The sequence below is a fragment of the Dendrobates tinctorius genome, unplaced genomic scaffold (genome assembly GCF_039654945.1).
Source record: "Dendrobates tinctorius isolate UK_male_01 unplaced genomic scaffold, ASM3965494v1 ptg000065l, whole genome shotgun sequence".
Taxonomy (NCBI): domain Eukaryota; kingdom Metazoa; phylum Chordata; class Amphibia; order Anura; family Dendrobatidae; genus Dendrobates; species Dendrobates tinctorius.
This window is the reverse complement of record NW_027361733.1, coordinates 11,780,456-11,794,437: the sequence shown is the minus strand read 5'-3', so window position 1 is coordinate 11,794,437 and position 13,982 is coordinate 11,780,456.

The following is a 13,982-nucleotide window of genomic DNA, read 5'->3' as shown; positions in this document are numbered from 1 at the left end:
AGCTATCTCGCCCAACTCTTCCATAGACAGGACCTCTCGTGTTCCTTAATGCTCGTGTGTTCTCTATGAGAGAGCAGCTGCCAGACACCACTGACAGTGGCTTATTGGACATGACTCAAAATTAGACATGACTGATTGTTATCTCCCCCAACATCATCTGCAGGGGGATAATATTGGGGTGCCCCATATACATTAGACATTCAGTCGAGCTCGCTGATGTTAGTCTACTGTGTATGGGGATCGTAAAGGGGTATTCTCAAGTTTAGAAGTTATTCCCTCTCCATGGGAGCCTCACCAATCCAGAGAGCCGAGTCTTTGAGGCCTGTGGGAGTGGAGTGGTGGTTGATAATGCGCACCTTCGCTCTATTCATATTTATGGGAATTTCGAAGAACAACCAGAAGTAGAACTCAGCTATCTCCATCAGTCCCATTAAGAATGAATGGAATAACAGTGAGTATCAACCTCTTTAGAACCCCGGTTCTCGGAAACAGTAGTCGAACCACCAGCGATTGGAAGCTATCCCATTATTCCACATATAGGGTATAAATTCCAAACTTTGGAATACCCCTTTTCATTAAAATAGTTCTCATAATAAGCCGTCAGACAGAGCAGTATATGGGAGCACATAATACAATGTATATGAAGGCTTATTCACATGACAACATTTCTTGCCCCTGTGCTGTCCGTTTTAGAAATCGACAACACATGGACTCATACAATTTAAATTAATTATTTAGAATTGCATTTTTTTCATTTAATGGATCAATCTGTAAACTTGTGCATGTCCTATCCTGATAAATTATTGTAGATTAGACTCATCCATACAAGTTTACAAGTTTCTGTTAAAAAAGTATGGTACATGGTAGTTTCCGCAAAAAAAACAGGTATGGTCATGTGAATGTGGATTTAGGGAAAAATCGAACAGACCACTCAGTACCAGATACTTCAAATTAATAATTCTAGGTTCCTTTGTGCAGATTCGCTGCAGTCTATGTACACCTGCTACTCCTTATTAGCGGAAAGCTCCCATTGTATATATTATATACTGACTCCCTTTGATATGCAGATAAGATCTGAATCCTGCCTGGTGATTTGGATGAAAAGCTGCTATCGGAGGCACAATGCAAATGAAAATGCTAAACAACTTCATGTCACCACAATCTCATCAACATCAGTGAATGAGGACTCCGAGGGCCACAAATACTAATACTTGTGCACTACTGTAAAACATTATTTTCTATCCTTAATGGGGTTGTCTCAGTTTCTTTTCTTCAGGAACGCACTGCTCCCAGCTTCCAGATTTACTATGGCGGTGCACTCCTAAAGATTGACGGATCTGAGGCATGAACAGTATACATAGGAAATACGACACTCCTAGGCTTTTGGATGCCTAGATAGAGTAATACAATAGAAAGGATATCCGGAACTCCAAAATATGAATGAATGTGAAATTTATTCAATATAAACAGTCCATAATGGTGCATACAACATGACATTTTCGTCTACAAGACCTTTATGAAACAAACATCAAAAAGTTTAAGACCACCATTAATTAAGGTCAGTGGAATAGTACGAATTTTAAAGCTGTTGCTTTAGCAAAGAGGCCTAAGGCTGAATTTAATTTCTATTGGATTAGCGGCATGGTCATGACACTGCTCCAAACTGAGCGCTCTCCAAGGTTGCTAACTTTCCCTTTGCAGCACGGGAGAAGTGTAAGGGGACTAAAGTTGGCCAAATTCAGCCATCTTGCCAGCTTCAGAACGCCAAGAGCAGGCTATAATGCAACACAAATAAATTGTGCTTTGCGGTCAACATAGGGTTATAATACAATAATACTATACTATCATGTTGCCTTTATCTTATTACATAAGTCACTTATTACTTTGGAGAAGGTATATAGATGATGTACTAATATTGTGGGATGATGACACAAATTTACTTTTGGATTTTATTTCAATTCTCAAAAACATTGACATAGCGGTGCTCTTTACACGCAAAGTTGGTAATAAGAGCATCAATTTTCTGGATCTGATTATATGAATTGACGGACATGGCAATAATATACGAACATCTATCATACGTCCACTGCCAGCAATAATTTGCTCCACTGGACAAGTTGTCATCCTTTGGCTTTGAAGGTGGGAATTCCAGTAGAGCAATACCTTAGGGCATGACGTAATTGACTGGTGACATGAGCTTTTGCCAGGAAAGTAATCTCTTTAAAAGTTTTACATATAGAGGTATAGAGGTTATCCTAAATAGGTTCTAAGTAAAGCTTTCAGTAGGGCAAAAGTGACCAACCAAGATTGAATTGAACACAGAAAAATAACTGAAGATAAAATCATTTTTTTGTTGGGACATTGTCACTAGTGTGTCATGCCAACATGGGAGATCTGGGGCAAAACATCACTGAGTATTGTGAATTGCTGATCTTCCATTTAGTCTGTGTGTTTGGATCAACTTATTAAATGAATTTGGTTTCCTGTGGTGCTAAAGAGGTAAACGACCCTTTCTATGCTAGCCACAAACATGCAGCTGCAGTTCAGCTGCTTCTGATCTGGTCGTTAATCCTTCCTATAAAACTTGGCCAGACCCTCTCTGTCCTGCCTGTGAAAGCTCTGCTTCCTTGCTCTTAGAAGATGCTGTGCTGAGGAGATTGTTGTTGCTACTGGAGATTCGTTTTCCTGTGCTGTGTGCTAAAGCTAAGTAGTTGAAGTTTGGAGTTGGAGTTGTGGTGTCCTGTAGTTTGCTATTGTATGTGTGTGTTTATCTCCTGGTCCCTGTTCCCATTTAGTTTATTCCTCCTTGTCCCTATCCTCCTCCCTATTGTTGGTTTGAGCTTTTGCATGATAGAGGGTTTCTGTTATCCCTGTTTTGTCTTGTGAGTCTTGTTCACATTACATTTCTGTCCCATGCCTCATGGGGTGGGGGAGGTGACTGACTAGGGAATAACAGGAGCATAGTAAGGTCGGAAAATCGGGCCTCTCTACCATCAAGAGTACCCCCAGGACAGGGATAGTTAGGGTCCCAGTTCCAGGTACAGTTTGAGGCACTCCACCCCTACCCAAGACTGTCACAGCGTGACACACATATGAGCAACAAGTAAATGGTACCTTTAGCATCCTCCGAACACATTGACCTATTTTAAAACTGGACCCAGATATTAGGGGTGTAATAGGAAAGAACTCAAATATTACTTACCATAGAGGGAAAAATCTATGGGAACATCTGACACATAGTCACTTTATCCCTTCTGAAAGGAAAAAGAATGGAATGAATTGGCAAGAAGGATTGCTGGAAGGGTCAAATTCATGCGGATCGTGCAGTTTCTATATTCTTGCCAAAAGTGAAAGAATTTGTCAGCCCCCAAGATAATAGGAGATGCTGCATAAAGGATTGTATATTCTGAAATACAAAGGGAGTGAGTTATGCAATTAAGTGCCCGTGCCAGAAACTTTATGTTGGAAAAATGCTGCAAGAATTTAAAAGGAAGTTCTCTAAACACATAAGTTCCATCATTACTAAAATTAATACCCCTTTATCAATACATATGAGACACCATCATCGAATAGATCCATTGGACCTTAAAATTTGGGGTATAAGACATGTTACCCTGAGCCCCATAAAAATAGATGAGTTACTCTTGCAGGAAGAAGCAAGATGGATTTATAGGTTGAACTCATGGAGTCCTTTTAACTTAACTGAAGGTTTTACCTTTATTGTGTTTCTTTGATCATTTATATGTGGAGGAGTCTAAGATGATTTAAAAATATGCATTTCATATATCTAAGGAAATACTTACCTGTGTATTGTAACCTATAAGAAAGCCTTGTAGATCCTATAGAGAAATATTTACCTGCATGCTTAACTATTCATATATAAAAAGCATAGGATAAGTACCGTAGTATATGACACATTTGTCAGCCAGTCAGAATATGTTTCCATACCTTATTACAGACCAGCTTCAATATGCCATTGACAAAATGGTAACATGTTGAATATCAAGATAACAATTAGGGATATGAAATATTTAGAAAAAAAAAGAAAGCAAAAAGCAGAAATAGAAAATATGAATGACTATAGAGATATTGAGCATAACATAATGGATGACACTACTGATTAGAAGATAAATTATCTTTGCAATCGTCCATATGACCTTATTGAGCACAAAATATACAGATAGACCAGTCATAATACCTTACCTTAAACTGTGCTAAATATGTTATATCCTGATATGCCCATCCTCTCTTTTTAATTTCTCCTTTGTACCTTTGCTTAATGTGAGCTGGAATTTAGAATATCCTCATTGACAAATACTGATCGTTTATGCACGAAATGAGGTGACATGTGCAGTAAGCTTACTCTTCTTGGAAGAGTAGGAGGTTTGTAGAGTCCGCGTACCCGCGATAACATCACCGCTAGGATCGAACTACGTGGGCGCGGTCCCGCTCTGGTGAAACATATGTCAAAAACTGAATTGCGCTTGCACAAACACGTCATAATCACACCCGGAAGAGATCCCCCATAGGACGCTTGAGTGTATTTGTCATAGGACACGATCAAACTATAACCATACTGATAGGATGTGAGACATCTCCATCACTCTGGTGTATAAATGGAATACTCCCAATGATAAAAGCAAAGGAGGAATAAAGTGACAGGAATTCCATCCTCTGGGTGCACGTTAGAGATGGAGAGTTAAGTGAATATAGGACGTATTGGCTAAAACGTATACTTACATTAGATAATCAGGCATATAGGAATTTGCTAAGAAAGCAATGTTTGGGTGACCTCCAGAGATGATGTCACAATCACAACCAATCCTTTAAAGGTTTTGACTGAACGCCGGTTCAATATAGGCCTCATTCCCCTGATGAAGCCTATATGGTGAAACATGTTGGGGAGGCTAGTAGCTGGCTAATTTTTAGAGAGCTTATGCTGGATAGGAAAGATATTAACTACAATAAGAGAGTAGGGTAAGTGTAATACAATAGCAAAGTAGGGAGCATGAAACTAAACAATAGCTAATAAGCATTTACCACTTTTACCAGTCTATAATAACAATTTATAATATTTCCTCCCTATCAAAGCAATATGTTTTTAATATTTAGGGTTTTCTTCAATATTATTAAAGTCAATTAAATTTTATGCTTTTAATTAGGGCCTTTAGTTAGGTCAATATGTAAAGTACAGGCTATAATGCAGTCACTTGAACCCAAGTATGTGATTTGCATGCATGCAGTCACATGCCTACTAGATGTGCTCGATTCTTTGAATTAACTTGTATTAAGAGAAGCCAGGCACATCTAGTCGAATTGTGACTATAAGTATGCAAATCTCATACTCACAGAACCCACTGTTCTCACCAGTAATAACTGAGAATCCTGACAGTGAGCACAGCGCACAGTGTCAGAATTCAGAGGTCTTCAGTCACATAAAGTGACTGCAAACTTTTACCAGAAGACCGGACAACCCCTTTAACCTCATGTTGTTATTTAGTGAATCTGTCAGGGTGATTTTACTACTACAACTAGTGCTATAACTGAATAGGTCCTAGGCGCCTAGCACAGCAGTAAATGTTTTTTAGTAATCAAAAGAAACAGGGATTTGACACCGTGTTAGCCAGTTGAAAAACGATTACTACATCTGTATACTTGACAGGATACAGATTCCCAACACACAACGGGACTATAAGGGTATGTGCACACATAGTTTTTTGTCTCTGCGGATTTTGTAGAGAAAACCGCAGGAAATCCGCAGGACAAAGTGCTGCGGTTTTTCTGCGTTTTTTCTGCGGTTTTGCCCTGCGGTTTTACACCTCATAATGGATGAGGTGTAAAACTGCAGCGTTTCTGCACCAAACAATTGACCTGCTGCGTTTTGAAAACCGCAGCAAAGCCGCGCGGAAAAAAACGCAGCATGTGCACAGCTTTTTTTTATTTCCATAGGAAATAAAGGTACTGTACAACGCAGCAGAATCTGCTGCGTTTCTGCAGAGCCAAAAACGCTGCGGAAACGCAGCAGAAACCGCGAAGTGTGCACATACCCTAAGATTCCCGGGAAATTCGCATGTTCCTCTTCCAATGAGGTGTACTTAATTTTGTGCACTATATGTCCTATTGGGGCTCTCTATGACAGAAGCTGAGAGCAAGGATGAGATCTCATCACCACAGGATTTCACATAAAAAAGCCCATTTACTGGTGGCCAAAGACTTCTGTGGTCCAGGACACAATTCTATGAAAGTTGGCATATTAAATAGCAACTTTAAATCACAAAAACTGGTTTGAGCATTCTGTCATCCATGGAAGGAATCACTTTTTTTTATTAGTTTGTTGTGGTCTGTGAGAGATGTCAGCCTGTGCAGGGGCTAAAGTAAATAGGGTTGTGAGAGGCTTCAACCGCTGGAAAGGAAATAACTGGGACTGGGGAGGGGGGCTGTGTCTGGAACCAGATGAATTCGGGTAGCAGATAGCAGATCAACCACCAGGAGACCTACAACAATATGATCTGTAAGATTCAGTCCTTCAGCACAGTGGACTAAACGGGAACAATTGAAGGTTTGGATTGGGAAGTCCACTCAGAAATATGGCAGAGCTTACACAACTCATGGTACGTAATAAAAGAAACGGTCCCACCACTCTTTGTTGGCTGTCCTGCAGGGCGACGTTTTTCCTACCCCCAGTGATGGAGGCGTCGTTAGCTCATCACCACTAAATCCAGTGATTAGCTGCAGCACGTGCGGGTAACCAGTAGATCATTACTGTAACAAAGACTGATGGTCCCAACTCAGTGGCAGGGTATTTACTAGTTGACGTTATTCAACCGATTGTGTAGCCAAAGATTTCTCTATGCCACAGCTACATCACAGCATAATACAGCTGATTGCATCTCATTGAGACCCACAAGGGACTGCTGTTGTGACAAGAAAGCTGCCATAAATGCAACATACTCCAAATTATTTTACTTGGTTGTAGATGTACCTTGTGGGTCACAATGCCACCTCTTTGACCCATATTATGTGATGCAGCAGCGCCATGCACCAAACTTTGGTGAAATCACCATGTAGCCCCCCCTACAATTACTTTTTTATGTTCTCACATCTCCTGCATTGTGGCCATTGTTTTAAAAAATCTTTGACAAACACTTTAAGGGTACAGTCAGACTGCCATATTACTCGCCTGAGAATCGCATCGCAATCCACAGACTAGCCGTTGGCTCTCTTGACCTGAGCGAGCCTGCTGTCACGCGATATCAGTGTCACCATGTAGCAGTAGTGTTAGTCTATGGATATATGGCAACTTTGGCCACGACATCTGTTCATCATGTGTTGCTACTACATAGCAGCGCAATACAAGTGAGTGGGGTCACAACATGGCCCACAGGGTAGCAGGAGTGAGAGAGGCATGTCCCCAAAAATCTGACCCCATTTGGATCTTTTGTATCTTGTTTGCTGTGTCAGCAGCTGCAGGGACATTTATTGAGCTGCAATGTTGTAGCGACACATAGCCACAAAGAACACCGTGTAGCCCAAGCCTTAATCACATGTGAAACAAGGGTAAACTGTTAGGCACAAAGCCCAGTTAAGATTAAATGGTAGTGCCAGTTACCATACAGCAATGCCATTTTTGACTACATGGATATATTTACCAGTTATTCAGTTTGTAAATTAGGGAAATTTAGGCCAGTGATAGATAAGTGTGTGAAAAGCTACCAATTTTCATCCAGAAAACTTGACAATTTTCATCCATATCAGGTGTGGACATATCACTCTTCTTGCACAGGGGCGTTTTTCTGCCTGTGTCCACCAGTGATCCATATTGTCATTCATGTGCCATCCATGTGTCGGGTTTTTATGTCCGTGTGACATCCATGGAATGTCCATGTCTAATCAAATTGTGATCTGTTTTCATACATCTGCATTCAAATATTTGCATGATCAAGTTCAGTTTCCTTGGTTAACCCTTTAATGACCGCCGATACACCCTTTAACGGCGGTCATTAAGGGGCCTTATTCCTCAGCGCCACTTATTAATGGCACTGAGGAATAAGGGCATAGTGCTGCCCGGCGGTGCTGCTTCCCACTGTTGTTAGCTGTACATGACAGCAGACACGCTGCTGTTTCAGCCCAGCCGGTTTTGGAACCGATAAGGGCTGATTAACCCCTTAAATACGGCTGTCAATTGTGACAGCTGTATTTAATTGGTTTCAAGGAAGTCACAAGACTCCCTTACAAACCATCGGAAACTGGTTGCGCAGACTCCCCGCCTGACCCGCGGTGAACTTGACAGCGAGGGAAAATGTTCAGAAACTTTCCCACGCTAATGAGTTCATGTCTGGTCAGGCGGGGAGGCTGTGCAGGAAGGTTTTCATTCATTGCACAGTGGTTTACAGCTGGGGGTAGCATTAGCACCGCTCCCAGTTGTAAACTATTTAATCCTGTTAGGCGTCAGGTTCCTGCCACTGCACAGCAGGAATCCAGAGCCTTGCACCCAGCGGTCTCCCATTCTTCTTCGGCTGCAGTGGAGCCTGCTCAGCAGATTCGCCGGTCCCGGTGCCCTGCACAGGCCAACTCCGTGGGTTTGCTTGCTGCTGCCACCTCTGGCACAGCTATGACAATATTTTTTTCATGGAAGAACACCCCATTAACATATAGTAAAACAAGTATACATATGTGTAGCATTACTAACCAAATGGGTATAATTATATATGGACATGAAGGACAATCGCAAAAATTATGTAAGATATATACAAAAAAACGGCGAACAAAGAGTCCAAAACCATAAATTTACAAATTAGCAATAATTTTATTCAAGTATATCAGGATTATCGAAAGAGAGTGAAGTAGGAGTCAATGATGACCATAATAGGTACATGGGCAAAGACAATAGGACACACAAGGGTACATGGACACAGGAATGTGCATAATTTTACAAATATACCATACAAAATTTAAATATTCCACATACTCCCATAGTTAGAAAATAGCCAGTCACAGAATCAAAATCAGAACCGGATAGCACTACCATTGGTGGAGGAGCCTGCCACCACTAATGGTATGTACTAAATCCGGAGTAAACCATACACAATCACATATCATAATTTTACCTTCAGACTGGTCTATGATGTAAGTCCACCCAGGTGTATCCTCCCCAACGCACGTTTCGGCTAAATTGCCTTCATCAAGGGGTATAGAAAAAATATGCTTACCACCTCGGTTGTAGTCTATCTGGATGATATTCTCATCTACTCACCAGATATTAACTCCCACCGGAGAGATGTTTGCAAAGTTTTTGATCGCCTGTGGGCAAACTCCCTCTATGCCAAGTTGGAGAAGTGTGTGTTTGAGCAGGAGTCCTTGCCTTTCCTGGGCTATATCATCTCCGCCCGGGGGTTGGCCATGGATCCTGCCAAGCTACAGGCGGTGATGGATTGGCAGGAACCTCATTCTCTCAAAGCGGTGCAGCGCTTTATGGGGTTCATAAATTACTATCGCCAATTCATCCCCTACTTCTCGACTTTGGTAGCACCCTTGGTAACCCTCACCAAGAAGGGTGCAAACCCCAAGTTGTGGTCGGAACCGGTCTCCAAGGCCTTCTTCTCCATTAAGTCACATTTCGCTAGCGCTCCCATTCTACATCGCCCCGATGTAGATAAGCCCTTCATTCTGGAAGTGGATGCCTCTACCGTCGGTGCTGGACCTTCACACCGGCGGAGAGGAATTATGCCATCGGGGACAGGGAGTTGCTAGCGATGAAGTTGGCCTTCTCGGAGTGGAGAGGGCTCGCCATCCTTTCCCGGTGTTCACCGACCACAAAAACTTGGTGTATTTACAAACAGCCCAGCGGTTAAATTCTCGCCAGGCTAGATGGTCTTTGTTCTTTTCGCGGTTCCACTTCACCCTCCATTTTCTCTCCGGGGAGAAGAACGCCTGGGCTGATGCTCTCCCCCGCTCCGTGGTGTCATCGGAGGAAGAGGAGCCTCGGCTGATAGTCCCATCTGAGAGCCTGAGGACTGTGGCTCCGGTTGCCCTTGAGTCAGTACCTCCGGGCAAGACATTTGTCCCTGCCCATCTGCGACCGGAGGTCCTCTCTTGGGCTCATTCGTCCAGGGTGGGTGGACATTTCGGGATAAAACGGACCTCTGAGCTTCTGGCGAGGAAGTACTGGTGGCCGCATATGGCCCGAGACGTCAGGGACTATATTCAGGCATGCGTCTCTTGCGCCCAGAATAGGTCCTCTCGGCAGCGGTCCGCTGGGCTTCTTTTTCCTCTGCCAGTAGCGGACAGGCCCTGGGAGATGGTCGGTATAGATTTTGTAGTGGGGCTACCCAAGTCCAGTGGCAGCACGGTCATTTGGGTTGTCACCGACCATTTCTCTAAGATGATGCACCTGGTACCTCTCTCCTGGTTACCTTCTGCGCGGGGCCTGGCAGTGTTGTTCATTAAGCATGTTTTCCGCCTGCATGGCATGCCGGACAAGATTGTCAGTGACCGGGGTCCTCAGTTTGCGTCCCAGTTTTGGAGAGAGCTTTGTTCCCTGCTCAGTATTGAGCTGAATCTCTCCTCGGCCTATCATCCCGAGACGAACGGGTTGGTAGAGAGAGCCAACCAGACCCTGATCACATATCTTCGACATTTTGTCTCGGCCAGGCAGGACGACTGGGCATCCTTGATGCCGTGGGCAGAGTTCGCTTTGAACAATGCTGTGGCCGACTCCACTGGTCAGACCCCATTCCTCCGAAATTACGGCCAGCATCCGCGCTTCCCTGTGCCCATGCCCGTGTCATCCACCGACTCCAGGGTGGCAGACTGGGCGGTGGAGGCACGCGACATTTGGGATCGCACACAGGATGCTATCCAGGCTTCCAAGGAGAGAATGAGGACCTCCACTGATGCACACTGGCGCCCTGCTCCGACTTTTGCTCCTGGCGACTTGGTGTGGCTCTCCGCCTGAAACATCAGGTTGAGGGTAAAGTCCGCTAAGTTCGCACCGCGCTACATTGGCCCCTTCAAGGTCCTCGAGCAGATCAGCTCTGTGGTCTACCATCTGGCCCTTCCACCACACTTGGCTATCTCTGATACATTCCACGTGTCCCTCTTTAAGCCTGTTCACTTGTCCCGGTTCTCCGAGTCATCTGCCGGGACATCAGACTTGTCTTCGGATGAGTTTGAGGTCAATGCCATTGTGGGATGCGGGGCAAAAGTTTTATCTGGTGGATTGGAAGGGTCATGGTCACTGCACAGCACACTGCACAAATCCCTTGAGATGGATTGCAGTGTAGAGCATGACTGCACGGCAGATAGAAATGGGATATTGCTGCTTTTTGATTTTTGATTTTTTACAGGAGAACAAGGGCTTCTATTGGATTGGGAGTTTAATAAAGAAGGCAAAAATGTGTGTTTAATAATTTCATTAAAAGTCTTTATTCTTAATGTGTGTGGGTTTTTTTAACCCTTACATACTATTGGATTAATAATGGATAGGTGTCTTATTGACACCTCTCCATTATTAACCAGGCTTAATGTCACCCTACAATAGCAAGGTGACATTAACCCCTTATTACCCCATATGCCACCGGCTACAGGGCAATGGGAAGAGAGAGGTTAAGTGCCTTAATTGGCGCATCTTACAGATGCGCCTTTTCTGGGGTGGCTTGGGGCAGATGTTTTTAGCCAGGTCCCTCTCTAGGCTATTAATATCTTCCCTCAGTCACTGGCTTTCCCTCTCTGGCAGAGAAAATTGCGCGGGAGCCCACGCCAGTTTTTTCCATGATTTATGTCTTTAATTTATCACCTACAGCTCCAAAAGTTTACACACACACACACACACACACACTAATAACATTATTAGCGAGGGACATATATAAATCTAACAATTATGCAATGGTTTACTGTATGTAAACCATGTCTCATATCCTGTCAGGTCCTGTAATGATTTTAAAGAAGCCGACAATTGATTTATCGACTATTCTGCTATCTAGCTCTGTATGAAATATAAAGAAATATATATACTGTATATATATATGTGTGTCTCACTAACATATATATATATATATATATACTATATATATGTTTTTAAGAATATTTGAGGCCATGGACCAGTTAAATGTCAATTTTGCAAGGCTGCGAGAATATCTCGCCATACGGATGCCAAACGAATATCACACGGATGTCACACGGATGCTTAGATGTGAGAAAATCGTATCCTCGCATTGCAAACAGATGATATACGGATCACTGTTCAGGGAACATTTCTGCGATTTTCGTCCGTGTAAAACGGACCGATATTTTATATGTTGTGTGTGACGCCGGCCTTAAGCTGGGTATCACATGCTGAGTCAGTGACTCACTGACTGCTCTCATGCACTGCAGTACACAAGTATGAGACCAGCAGTCAAAATAAAAATTAGACATGTCCCATAGTGGGACTAAGTGGAAAAGTGAAAAAAAAATGTAAATAAAATATGTAAAAAAACACAAAAAAAAGTGCACACAAATCATGAAAAGTCGTTTCGCCACATAAAACGCAATGTTTGGGATAAAACAAAAATACAGTAAACAACAAATTAAACATAATTAGTATCACCTCATATGGAACAACCCGATCCATAAAATTGGCATGTTATTTATTCCGTATGGAGAACCCCTTTAAAAAAATAAAGAATAAAAAATAAAAACACTAACTGATTTGCTGTTTTTTCTTCATTCTGTGTGTGAAAAATCTGAATAAAAAACAATAAAAAATGGTACCAAAAAATCTGCAACTCATCCCGCGAAAAAAATGCCCTCATACAGCTCTGTTAGTAAAAAAAAATAAAAAAGTTACAGCTATAGTAATAATAATCTCTACTTATATTGAAGTTCATATACAACAATCATAAGTAATGTAGTTAAAGATAATACAATAATTAAAGCAAAAACAATGATGACCCTGTTCCTGAGAGCTTACAATCTACAATGAGGTGGGGGTGACGCAAAGTACAGGTGCTTATTTACAATGATGGTCCAGCCATCTTTAGGAATTGGGGGCTGCCTGAGTTAGTCACGAGTAGAGTTGAGCGACTTTGGTCGGATCGGGTTTCATGAAACAAAATTTGTTTCAGATGAAACTGGTCCGACTAGGGCAAAAAAAGTCGGAGTTTATTCCGAAACCCTACCCCAATCCATGTCAATGGGGAATAAAAGTCGGCATTGAGTGGATGACATTCATCCACTCAATGCCGACTTTTAATAGTGCTTTTGGGTGCGCTGAAGTTTGATGGAGAATTATGTTCAGAGAAATATCAAATGGGCTATATATGAAAGGACTTAGAATAGGGAACATGATAGGCTGCCCTAAACAGATGTGTTTTTAGGGAGCACCTAAAACTGTGTTAGTTGTGGTTAGTTCTAATTTATTGTGGTAGAGCATTCCAGAGAATTGGTGCAACTTGAGAGAAGTCTTTGAGCCGGGAGTGGGAGGTGTGGATTAGTGCGGATGTTGGTTGAAAATCGCTTGCAGAGCATATAGAATGGGTAGGCCGATAAAAAATGAGGGAGGAGATGTAAGGGGGTGCCACACTGTGTAGAGCTTTGTGGGTGAGAACAAGTAATTTTAATTGAATCCTATAATGTATTGGCAGCCAGTGCAATGATAATGATTAGCCAGATGGATGACACTGGCTGCTGCGTTAAGAATGGGCTGGAGTGGGAAAAGTCGAGTGAGGGGGAGGCCAATTAATAGAGAATTACAATAGTCAAAGCGGGAGTAGATCAGGGCAACAGTGAGGGTTTTTGTTGTTTCCATGGTGATTAAGGGGCAGATTCTAGAGATGTTCTTTTGAAGCAAGCGATAAGAGCGAGCAAGAGATTGTATATAGGAGGTGAAGGATAGAGCCTGCTGCCTAGATGTTATTGTAGTGCCACACAAGGAGAGAGAGATGGCTAATTTAGGGAGGCAAGTAGACAGCGAGACAGTTTTGGAAAGGATGAGTTTCAAATAG